Genomic DNA, 13,149 nt, shown 5'->3' with positions numbered 1-13,149 from the left:
AAAATATCAGCATTTTTGTCGATTTACTACGAAAACCGATTCAAAAAAATTCAGGGTGCTGTTGCCGATCTGTGCCATCACCGTTAAATAGCTTTGTTCCTGACCACCACTGACAGGGCATTTGACCGAGGCACTTTTCCGCCTGAAGTACTGGCCTGGTATTCGGCTGTTTTCTGGTATACAATGACGTGCAATGACATGGTAAGCAATTTAGATTGACCCCACTTATTTTCTTATTTCATACTTTTTATCCAAAAAGAGCCACTTCAATATGTTGAGTACAAATGAAAGTTTTTGTTTATGGTATCCATCCACTTGGCAAAGATGAAATTGATTGAAAAATCTCATTTGTTTTGAGTGGAAAACCTATGGCAATTTGCTCCACAACTCCTAGCCTAGCATTCGGCTGTTATCTGGTGAAGAAAAGTGATGCATTTGGTATGATACAAAATTTAGATTGACCCCATTTATTTTCTTATGTTTTGTTTTTTATCGACAAAAAGCCCCTGCGATATGTTAAGTACACTTGAATATCATTGTTTACGGTGTCCATCCACGTAGCAAACATTAAATTGCTTGACAAATCTCATTTGACCGAGGCACTTTTCCGCCTGAAGTACTGGCCTGGTATTCGGCTGTTTTCTGGTATACAATGACGTGCAATGACATGGTAAGCAATTTAGATTGACCCCACTTATTTTCTTATTTCATACTTTTTATCCAAAAAGAGCCACTTCAATATGTTGAGTACAAATGAAAGTTTTTGTTTACGGTATCCATCCACTTGGCAAAGATGAAATTGATTGAAAAATCTCATTTGTTTTGAGTGGAAAACCTATGGCAATTTGCTCCACAACTCCTGGCCTAGCATTTGGCTGTTATCTGGTGAAGAAAAGTGATGCATTTGGTATGATACAAAATTTAGATTGACCCCATTTATTTTCTTATGTTTTGTTTTTTATCGACAAAAAGCCCCTGCGATATGTTAAGTACACTTGAATATCATTGTTTACGGTGTCCATCCACGTAGCAAACATTAAATTGCTTGACAAATCTCATTTGACCGAGGCACTTTTCCGCCTGAAGTACTGGCCTGGTATTCGGCTGTTTTCTGGTATACAATGACGTGCAATGACATGGTAAGCAATTTAGATTGACCCCACTTATTTTCTTATTTCATACTTTTTATCCAAAAAGAGCCATAGGTTAGGGGTTATTTTGTACTCAATATGTTGAGTACAAATGAAAGTTTTTGTTTACGGTATCCATCCACTTGGCAAAGATGAAATTGATTGAAAAATCTCATTTGTTTTGAGTGGAAAACCTATGGCAATTTTGCTCCACAACTCCTGGCCTAGCATTCGGCTGTTATCTGGTGAAGAAAAGTGATGCATTTGGTATGATACAAAATTTAGATTGACCCCATTTATTTTCTTACGTTTTGTTTTTTATCGACAAAAAGCCCCTGCGATATGTTAAATACACTTGAATATCATTGTTTACGGTGTCCATCCACGTAGCAAACATTAAATTGCTTGACAAATCTCATTTGTTTCAAGCTGAACACCCTTCATTAGGTGTTCAACTTGAAACAAATGATACTTTTCAATGTGTGGTGCATTTGGTATGATACAAAATTTAGATTGACCCATTTATTCTTGACAGTTATGTTTTTTCGACAAAAAGGCCCTGCGATATGTTTTGTTTCCAGCAGAAAAACTTGAAAGGGCGATCTCCCTTGCCAAGTATTTAGCCGTTTCAATTGGATGATTACGCAAAACCGTCATTAACTCCAACTTCGTGGACGTCCTATTGAAATGTATGATATAGAATTAACATTCGTTTCTCCGGGATGTCTACAAACTAAACTTAGTGATGGTTTTGAGTAACGGCCCCTCGTTGTTAAAGTTCTGCCTTCTGGTGCACTTGATAAGATACACAATTTAGTTTGACACCATTTTTTGTTCTAATTTTATGGGTTTTTTTAACGACTTTAATATACTAGCCACTGCAATATGTTAATTCTATAGAAAATCTTAGTATAAGGTGTCCATCAACTTCATCGACCTCAACATGTGCTCCATCAATTACACTTGCTAATATTTCAATTATAATTAATTGCTTCATTTGTTTATACATTTCTTATAGGGTTATATATGAGCGACGTGTAGGTTGACGTCGAACAATGGGCAGAGGTAATACATACACGAAACTGGACACATGGGACCGATGTATATTTAGGAACAAGGAATGACGACTTATTATCGCACATGTGTAAATATAATTAAAGAGTATTAAGAAGTGATCGTATCCATACTAATTTAAGGGGAGTCTATCCTTATTGTAAGGATAAGAGGACGTTTTGTGGGCAAATATGAAGATTTCAAAATGTAAAATGTCGCCATTTTGTACGGACAGAGGGTCCGAGCTTACGAACGATGCGAGCAACTTCCACTCCAAAAGTTAATCGACATCGGTATGTATTTAGCTGGCTGCTGACCCATCTAAAAGTCCTCAAGTTACTATTTTACCATATTTTTAAAGCTTAATAAATTTCCTTTCATAATTTTTAGCTACTTTTGGGGCCTTCGGAAAAAATTGTGGAATTTAAGACGAAAATCAAAACTTCAAATTTCCAAAAAAAAGTCATCGTTCTAACTACAGATTTTTATAATTTTTTCCCACTTTTTTGAAAAAACAAAGATGATATTTCTGTGATTTTAACTTTTAACTCTTCAAAACAAAAACAATCATTTGAAAATCTCATTTTATAACGGAGCTACGAGCATTTCAAAACGAGTCTTCATTTGCGACTTCTGAGGTTTTGTAGCCACACATGCTAATATACTGTTAGTGCCAATTCTCACAGTGAGCTATTGGACCCATTCAATTAACCCCACATTCCATTAAAGGTGGTCATGGCAACAGGCCTCCAAGGCCACTATACTTACAAGAAGCTGTATGCAATATACCATATGTACATACTCTCATAGAAACCGGTTTTGTACACTACTATTCTATTGTACAATCTTTCTGAGGCCATCTTAAACTATAATACTTTTGATCATTTTTTCTTATGTTATTCATTGTTTTTCTTCTCTCTTTCCTCTTATTATTCTATATTTTCCTTCTATTGATCATTTTCTCTTATGATATTCATTGTTTTTCTTCTCTCTTTCCTCTTATTATTCTATATTTTCCTTCTATTGATCATTTTCTCTTATGATATTCATTGTTTTTCTTCTCTCTTTCCTCTCATTATTCTATATTTTCCTTCTATTGATCATCTTCTCTTATGTTATTCATTTTTTTTCTTCTCTCTTTCCTCTTATTATTCTGTAGTTTCCTTCTATTGATCATCTTCTCTTATGTTATTCATTGTTTTTCTTCTCTCTTTCCTCTTATTATTCTATATTTTCCTTCTATTGATCATTTTCTCTTATGTTATTCATTGTTTTTCTTCTCTCTTTCCTCTTATTCTATATTTTCCTTCTATTGATCATCTTCTCTTATGTTATTCATTGTTTTTCTTCTATCTCTCCTCTCATTATTCTTTATTGTCCTTCTATCATCTCCTCTTATGTTTCATACATATGACACAAAGTGATATGATTACTGAACTTGAATAGCTACATGTATGCTGTAAAATCTTTTTGTTTTGTACTTGGGTGGGTTCGAATCCCGCGAAGCTGTTTTTAGCACAAGAGCTTTCATGGTGCCAGTACAATATCATTTGGTTCTATAGCATTCAACGTGCACGTTTCTGATACAGATACAAATGTTGAAAGTAAAGAGGACATCTCCTCAGAATTGGAAGAGAACTCAAAGATAAACTAATTGAGTATAAGGCACTTGTTTAGAGACATAAGAGGACAATTTAGAATTGTTGTTCTGGATCCAGTTTAGAACAAGGCTTTTAATTTCTTTGTAACAATAACCTAAGTGACCACGGTATAGATCTGTTTGAAATAAGGAGCACCCAGTCCTGCAACTGCCACGCCCACCATCGGTTTGTGGGTCCACAGGATCTTCATCCCTGGTATGCTTTCCATATTGTATAATATTGTATTTATGTTTAGCATAGGCTAGGTTTAGATCATTCCTATTGTGATCAGGCCCAACAGATTTGATTGTTTTGGATAAATTATGCCCCCCCCCCTTCAAATTTTTTGTTAATTATAATTCACTCCTAAATCAGTGACTTATAATAGAATATATAGTTGGCCAAAAGAGTCCTAGACATCTTAATTGATGAGGAGAAACAAAGGAACAGAGTGCTGGTGATGCCATGTGTCATTCCAAATGCTGACACCAATTACACCACAAGTAACTGTTTTCTTCTCTTCATTTTATTATTCTAGGTAAGCTTATTCTCATTTATATTTTATATCTTATTATTAACTGTATATGTAATTGTTATCATTAATTTCATGTATCACCCTCTTAATATTAATATATTCCATATCAGGAATATATGGACTTTTAGGGATGAAATATGAAGATAGCTTTGTGACTGTGATGGTGCACTAAACTTAGTTCAGCGAGTACGCTAATGCTGATGTACTTTTGTGTTCAGATATATATATATATATCGCCAGGATATTGTTACTAAACAGTATAATGAATTAATGAGTTTTGCAAGTACATATAAGTGTGTACTATTTCAATGTTTTATTATCATGCGTTAGAAGGTATAGAATCAGTAGAAGAATAGGATGATTTGTATGATGTGAATGAACGTCTCATGAAATGGTAGTGTATGTGGATATATATACCCATTTCACAGCTAGTGGGTTAACATATATGCAAGCCTGTATAATGTAGCCACTTGCATAGACTTACTGTCGTGAAGTGTAAACATGGTACCCAAGTTGTGTATAGATTAGATGTAAATAGGACCTTTGTTCTAAGAGAGGGATTTATTCGCCTCTCTGATAAGCTACATCTAAACAGTTTGGTAAATAGAGTTTCTCTCCTCCACCAGCGATAGAAGTCTAATTAGGCGCAGACCCATTTAAAAGATGTAGTTTGTTATATTATATAATAGTGCAGTTATTGATTGATTAATAATCGAAGCACACATTTAATGAGTTTGATTATATATTATTATATTGTACATGTGTATTTTGTAACCATGATACTACAATAGAGCGACGAGCTTAGTAATTTATTAGTTATGTTAGAGAAGGCAACTTCAGTGGTCTAAATTGTAGAATAATTGAGAATTAGGCAAACCCAGCAGAAGTTTCGGCAAGATGCTTTATCTCACCAGTTTGGTAGAAATCAGTTTCTCTAAAGCTCATGCATATATTCGTTTATTAAATCTTAAGTTTATTTTCAGATGATTTATACAATCATTACATGTATTTAATTGTCCTTGTGGGTTTTGAGACAACGTAAAACTGTTATACATGTAGTTGTATATTTGTAGAATGTATAGTTTTATCTTGACTTATTATGTTGCGGATGCACCAGTAATTTGGAATTGCTTGGTTCTTAAAACGAAAGGATTATATATAGTAGAATATATTCTATGCTAAACCTTTAATAGATGAACAGATATATGAGTGCATCATATAGTTACCAGAATTGCAACACGTGTATTCAAAGATGGGATACTAAGTTAACTATTAATTGAATTTGTTAGAAATGGAATTCAACCTTATATTTTACCTGTGGTATTTAAGCCACGAAAGTTTAGTTAGAATTAACTAAAACTGTATTATTGTAAGCTGTTTATATACTTAGTTAGAAATTAGATTAGGTTTTGTTATGAGAGAAGATCTGGCTATTGCAGATCGATGTGATATAGTTTTAATGTATAAAACTGAAGCATGAACATGTGTTCATGATCGCCGTTGATATTTGATTACTCTTATTCATGATTATTCTTGCTTATTGCGATGGTATTAAGAGTAATAAAAGTAATTCTACATGCTGACACCAATTACACCACAAGTAACTGTTTTCTTCTCTTCATTTTATTATTCTAGCTCCCCTTCCCTGATAGGGGCGTTACACTATTTATATTGTTGTTTTGTTGTATTCTGTATTCTTTGTATTATTAAGCTATGTTTGTATTCTTTATTATGTATCATTATCATGATATGTACATGTGTTGTACTCTCATACCCCAGAAGGGGGTCGAATGAGTCAATAAATTCTATTCTATTCTATGAAACACATTTAAATGACAATTGCAGACCTTTTAGTTGCTTTCCTTGACGGTATTTTCAGACTTGGTTAAAGATTCATTGATGACATTTCAAAATTGTGATGGAATAGGGTTAGACATCTATACAATAATTTGCTGAATTGTTTGAAATATTTGCTTATTAATGCTTTTTTTTAAATGTGCAATTCACAATTCTTTTCTTTATTTCTTTCACCCCCCCCCCCTTCTCTTTCTCCATAATAGTGCTCGACCACCAGCACCAAAAAACTGAGGGTGAAGTGCAAAAAACTACCCCAACATAATGAGCATCCAATCCCGCTACTACCAGACACATCATCCGTTAGTGTGTCAGCTGGATAATCATCCCTGGTATGTAACGCATTTAAATGGCAATTGCAGCCCTTTTAGCTCCTTTCTTTGACGGGTAATGTTAGACTTGTTCAGAATTTCATCAATGTCATTTTAAAACTGTGATGGAATAGTGTTAGACATCTATACAATAATTTGCTGAATTGTCTGAAATACTTGCTTATTGGTGTTATTTTTTAAATGTGCAACTCTGTTATTATGGGTCAAATTGTTTCACAATTCATTTCTTGATGTCTTTCATCCCCTCTCCTCTCTTTCTCCATGATAGTTCTGCAGTACCAGCGATCAAGCGGCGAGGGTAAAATTCACCCAGGAAGAGAAGGAGGCAGTCCAGAAGCTTTTCCAGAGCTGGATAGAAAAGGGTGACATGCCTCGCATAGGCGTGGTGAGGGACATAGTTAAACAAAATAAAAAAGTAGCACGTTGCCTCTCTAACCGATCATTTCTCCAAGTGAGGGACAGAGTCCGCAATGCAATAAAAGCTCAAACAAAATCTACGTCTATGTAGATCATCAACTATTTCATTCATCTTTCTTTTTTCTCAGTTGCTTTCTTAATGTAATATCCCTCACAACGCCTATGCAAGGCATGTCACCTTTTTCTATCCAGCTGTTGATATTCTAATGAAATGTTTAAGAAATGGCAGTGCACACTTGTCAGTAAGTCTGAATGTTTTGTTAAAGTAGTTTTCGTGATTCTTCTTTCTATTCTTGTTCTTTTACTTTTTACATGATTATGATATGCTTTTTATGAATATGAAGGTACAATTGTATCAATAAAAACCTTCAATTGTCATTAATAAAACACTTTGAGCAGGACATAGGAGATAGTTTTGTATTATGTCCGAACTAAATATGAGTTGAGTCAAATCAAAAAATCATAATTATCTACATTGGACGTAAAAATGATTGAGTTATGGCATTTTTGAACTTTTGTATTGTTTCATGAAACAGTTATATGCATAACATGGGCTGTATTTCGATTAGTGACATGCCGCACTGTCATATGCTCGATTTTCCTTATGTGTATTATATTAAATATATATTCCTGTACACTATTAACATATTTTTAAAAAGAATACCCGTTTTACCGGTCCTAAGCTTTGGAACGATTTACCTTAAACTATGAGGAAATCTGTACTTCTATTGGAAGCTTTAAAAAATGTATAATTTTAAATTACAGTGCATAAGTATTAGCCCTATACCCGATGAGGCTGACGAGTGTGTGTGTGTATATTGTATAAGGGGATGTGTATATAACCCAATTATATTGTACTGGCACCATGAAAGCTCTCGTGTTATAAACAGCTTCGCGGGACTCGAACCCACCCAAGTAAAATAAAAAAGAGTTTACAACACACATGAAGCTATATATTAAAGTTAATTAATAATAGCAGTTTGTGTCATATATATTTAAAAGAATTTGCACTTTAGGAATGCAAAAGATTAAATGTATTTTCTTACACCGTAACGAACGTTTCACATCATTGCTTGTAATTCCAGTCCTTAATTTCAATTTCACAGTATGAAATATGAGATAAAATGCACTTGAGAGAGAGAGAGAGAGAGAGAGAGAACAAAAACACAGGGAAAGTTAAAATTGAGATAGTGAGTGAAACTAATATGATGGAAAGTGGCAGTTGAGATAGAGAATGCAATAAAAGGGGGGAAATGATAATAAAGACAGAGAAAGTGGGGAATGGAGATAGAAAGAGGGAACATGATGAGGGAAAGTGGAAGTGGAAGTAGAAGTAGTAAGGAAGAGCAGGTAGGGTAGTATGAAATATGAGATGAAATGCACTTGAGAGAGAGAGAGAGAGAGAGAGAACAAAAACACAGGGAAAGTTAAAATTGAGATAGTGAGTGAAACCAATATGATGGAAAGTGGCAGTTGAGATAGAGAATGCAATAGAAAGGGGGAGGGTGATAATAAAGACAGAGAACGTGGAGATGGTTATAGAAAGAGGGAACATGATGAGGGAAAGTGGAAGTAGAAGTAGTAAGGAAGAGCAGGTAGGGTGGTAGCAGAGGTAGTAATAAAAGTAAGGAAGAGCATTGTCCATTCAGGAGAGAGAAAGAAAGACAGATGAGGGAGGGTAAGAAATATTAAGATATTTAATGATTGACAGATCCGGCGAGAATGAAAGAGGGAGGGGAGTGAGGGAGAATGGGTAGGGTGGTAGTAGAGGTAGTAGAAGTAGTAAGGAAGAGCAGGTAGGGTGGTAGTAGAGGTAGTAATAGAAGTAGGGAAGAGCATTGTCCATTCAGGAGAGAGAAAGAAAGACAGATGAGGGAGGGTAAGAAATATTAAGATATTTAATGATTGACAGATCTGGTGAGAATGGAAGAGGAAGGGGAGCAAGGGAGAACGGATAGTGTGGTAGTGGAGGTAGTAGAAGTAGTAAAGAAGAACAGATAGGTTGGTAGTAGAGGTGATGTCCACACGGTCATTTTACCTGATGGTCAGGTCCTTGTCCATTGCCCTTTGTTGTAGGCATACCGCCGCCCTCTTCATGTGTTCCTCGCTGGTCTGCAAAGTTACAAAAGAACAAGATTATGTAATAAATACAAGTTCATTTAAAGTTCACTCAGGCATTTCAACCATTATGACAAGAAGAGAAATTGATGAACATGTTCTTTACTGTCTATTGACCACAACTTAAGCATACTATTTTAGAGTAAATTTGGGAAAAAAACAAAAATGTAATGAATACCAGGCTGGTGGCTAACCTCTTGAGATATCGATTTAAAAGTGGCTATGTGCCTGTCGAAGCTAGAGGCATTGACTGTTGGGGTTGTACCCAGGATGGTCAGCAAGTTTCTTAAGCCTTCAACTGCCAAACCACCAACCTCCGTTGGTCAGAGTAGTCCTAGGGTTTATTTCTGCAGATTTTCCAGGTCCTTTGCATGAATTTTCTGAGGAAAACAATATGAGGAAAAGTGACATTTGAGATAGAGAATGCAATATGAGGGACAATGACAATTGAGAAGGAAATGAAGACACGATAAAAGAAAGAGGAGATTGTGATAGCAAGAAGGAACACAAACAGCATGTTTCTATTAGTTTTAATGAAATTATCCGTTTCATTTGTTTTCCGGAAAATAGCATATAGTACCAGGGAATGGGCAGTTTCTATCTACGCGTATTATCCGGATAAATACACTGCTCCGATTTAGTGGGTTAAAAGGTTGTGAATAAGTTTGCATCGATCATGCCTAAGGCACCGCAAAGTAATGTGGGACTGCTAGGTCCACCTGGGATTTTAGTGGCGAGGTAAAATATTCCGATCACGTGATTACTCTGATTTCAGGTGTCACTCTGTTACATGTACTCAATCGGAACGGCGTGAGTTTCTGCTAGGCCTACTTAGCTTTGGCCTAAGTAGTAGGCTTAGTCTCCACTCATTTCTAATGAATTGACCACTAGAAACATCAAATTGGGTAGAACAAAGAATTGAAGCACAATAAGGGGGAGGAGGGGGGGGGGGGGAATTAGAAAATGTCCTATGTTTAGTGACGCTGACAACTTTTATGCACCATAACAGCAATCAGAGATCTTTTTTGAATTTTTCCTTGTATATGCTAGGTCAGGACGGCTGTTTTATGTCTTTACATTTCATGTGTAAATGTCAATGCCAACAAATGCGACATCAAAAAAATAAGGGGGGGGGGGGTGGATCTTCAACATGTCGATGCTATACGGATGCTGAACATGAACATTCTGTATTCGCGCATTAACGTAGCCTTCATATGCCTTTTTTGAATTTTTCCTTGCAAATACTAGGACAGGAAAGCTATCTTTATTATCGTACATGTCTTTGCATTTGATATGTGAAGTGTCAATGCCAACAAATGAGAAATACAAAATATAAGGGGGGTGAATCTTAAACATGCATGCTGGTGGTGTGCAGATGCTGCGATAATCATGGACAATCAGTATTCGCACAATAATGCAACAAACCGAGGCTTATTTTTGATTTTCCCTTGCATATGCTAGGTCAGGAAAGCTCTTTTTATTATCGTGCATGTCTTTGCATTCTATATGTGAACTGTCAATGCCAACAAATGAGAAATACAAAAAATAAGGGGGGTGAATCTTAAACATGCATGCTGGTGGTTTACAGATGCTGCGATAATCATGGACAATCAGTATTCGCACAATAATGCAACAAACCGAGGCTTATTTTTGATTTTCCCTTGCATATGCTAGGTCAGGAAATCTCTTTTTATTATCGTGCATGTCTTTGCATTCTATATGTGAACTGTCAATGCCAACAAATGAGAAATACAAAAAATAAGGGGGGTGAATCTTAAACCTGCAGGTGCTGTACTGATGCTGCGATAATCATTGACAATCAGTATTCGCACAATAATGCAACAAAACGAGGCTTATTTTTAATTTTCCCTTGCACATGCTAGGTCAGGAAAGCTCTCTTTATTATCGTGCATGTCTTTGCATTCTGTATGTGCAGTATCAATGCCAAGAAATGAGAAATACAAAAAATAAGCCTAGAAGTTAGAACATGCCGATACTGTACGTGAAGCTGCGATATCATGGGCATTCAGTATTAGCACAATAACACAATAAAGTGTAGTCCTACTTACCTTATGGCTTAATGCAATTATTCTTTTGGGCATCTAACAAGTAGACTAATTGATATAAGATCTATATGCTTCACAGTCAGAGTCATACCAGGCAGAGGCCTAATGCCAGGCCTGGAGTTTCGGCCGACAGCCTACCTGTGTTTAGGGGGGAGTGCTTGTTGTTCACGCAAAGTTGCATATCTCACAAAGTTGTGTACAATTTCATGACCTATCGAGAGAAAGTGGATTGATTAAAGTCTAAATTAGTATAAATGGACAGTCAGATAAATATAGGGCACAATACATTTAAAAACTCACCATTTAAATGAATAATAAGAGCTGACTGCCCGCTGGAATGAATCTACTTTTGTTTGTTTAGTTTCTACTGTTACTTTGATTCGTTTGTTATTGTGTGAAGCTCCCTCTACGTGAGAAAAGTACCAATGGCGGGAATTGATGGGAAAAATTAATTTTTGTATCACTTTTTAAGGAAAAAGCATAACAATTAATAAAAAACCAATTGCAGGAAAGTAGGCCTGGATTATCAAAGATCAATTTGAGTATGGTATATTCTGTGGCTTCAATGTAAAAATGTTTTTTTAAAGAACTTTTGTAGAGCACCTATTTTTTGGCCTACACTGTACAAACCTATGGTGAATATTAGATTTTTCGTATTTCGGGGGATATTTTTGTTTGCTAATATTTTGGTTTTATGATTAAAAAATAAGAAACGAATGAATATTTAATGTTAAAAAGGGTTTAAATGTTAAAATTAAAGCAGCCCCCAAGTCATATCTTCAAATTTCAGCCCCAAAAGACTAATTGAAAATTTGCAAAAAAGCGTATTTCGAGAAATACCGTCCTAAACTTTTTTTTTAAATTGCTTGTAATTAATTAAATAATTAACCAATTTTGCTAATTTTTTCAGGATATGCTCATGATAAGATGCACTAAGCAGTGCATATTTTATTTAAATTTATAAGGGCCTCGATTAGTCTGACCTTTTCATCACCTCAAACAAAAATTCATCTAGTCAATTGTTAAACTCAGTTTTACTTCATTTTTTGGAGAAATGAATAAATCATTTTTTAAAGTGCTAGTTTAAAGAAAAAAACCATCAGGGCTTAGGAGTTAGTGGCCCCAACCGCTATCTAGCAAAATCCTTGAGTTTAATAGGGGTATTGAACCCTATGAACCAGCAAAGGTACCAAAGGGTAAGTACATTTTACTAAAGTACCATTTTCAACACTTTTCCATATTTGAAATTTAAAAAGCGGATCTGTGAAGATTAAGCAACTAAATAGCTTTCATTTAAAAAAAAAATGAACAAAATCGATGAAGAATTGAGTGAGCTAATGACATTTTCCAAAACAGTGTGTAGGACATACACCGGCCCCCAAAAGTTACACCGAGGCACCTTTAGAGTTCAAGGTCAATTTAATTACCGGACGAGCATTATTCCGCCGCGATACTCATGTTAGATGAAAGCCCAACTATCTAAGAGTCCACCTTAAAAAACCCGAAGGAAATCGACCAAGGATAACTAAACTAGAAGCAATTATAAAAAAAAAGACTGATTCTATGAATCTAATTAGGGTTAGGGTTAGGGTTAGGGTTAGGGTTAGGGTTAGGGTTAGGGTTAGGGTTAGGGTTAGGGTTAGGGTTAGGGTTAGGGTTAGGGTTAGGGTTAGGGTTAGGGTTAGGGTTAGGGTTAGGGTTAGGGTTAGGGTTAGGGTTAGGGTTAGGGTTAGGGTTAGGGTTAGGGTTAGGGTTAGGGTTAGGGTTAGGGTTAGGGTTAGGGTTAGGGTTAGGGTTAGGGTTAGGGTTAGGGTTAGGGTTAGGGTTAGGGTTAGGGTTAGGGTTAGGGTTAGGGTTAGGGTTAGGGTTAGGGTTAGGGTTAGGGTTAGGGTTAGGGTTAGGGTTAGGGTTAGGGTTAGGGTTAGGGTTAGGGTTAGGGTTAGGGTTAGGGTTAGGGTTAGGGTTAGGGTTAGGGTTAGGGTTAGGGTTAGGGTTAGGGTTAGG

At 35.8% G+C, this 13,149-nt stretch overlaps 2 long non-coding RNA genes across 2 annotated transcripts; one reads left to right on the top strand and one right to left on the bottom strand.

The window, feature by feature from the left end:
* The first annotated feature begins 3,822 nt into the window (after window positions 1-3,822).
* On the top strand, window positions 3,823-8,014 carry LOC105442618. Its single transcript, XR_972463.2, has 3 exons — window positions 3,823-4,039; window positions 6,419-6,544; window positions 6,813-8,014. It is a non-coding gene; the product is annotated as an uncharacterized LOC105442618 (long non-coding RNA).
* A 798-nt stretch (window positions 8,015-8,812) lies between these two features.
* On the bottom strand, window positions 8,813-11,925 carry LOC115925128. The gene is made up of 3 exons (XR_004064550.1): window positions 11,446-11,925; window positions 9,274-9,459; window positions 8,813-9,073 (listed from the first exon to the last, which is right to left on the bottom strand). It is a non-coding gene; the product is annotated as an uncharacterized LOC115925128 (long non-coding RNA).
* Between the last annotated feature and the right edge of the window lie 1,224 nt (window positions 11,926-13,149).

The sequence above is a fragment of the Strongylocentrotus purpuratus genome, unplaced genomic scaffold (genome assembly GCF_000002235.5).
Source record: "Strongylocentrotus purpuratus isolate Spur 01 unplaced genomic scaffold, Spur_5.0 spur5_scaffold_17, whole genome shotgun sequence".
NCBI lineage: Eukaryota > Metazoa > Echinodermata > Echinoidea > Camarodonta > Strongylocentrotidae > Strongylocentrotus > Strongylocentrotus purpuratus.
Note: the sequence above shows the minus strand (reverse complement) of the source record. Positions and strands in the feature narration are given on the sequence as shown.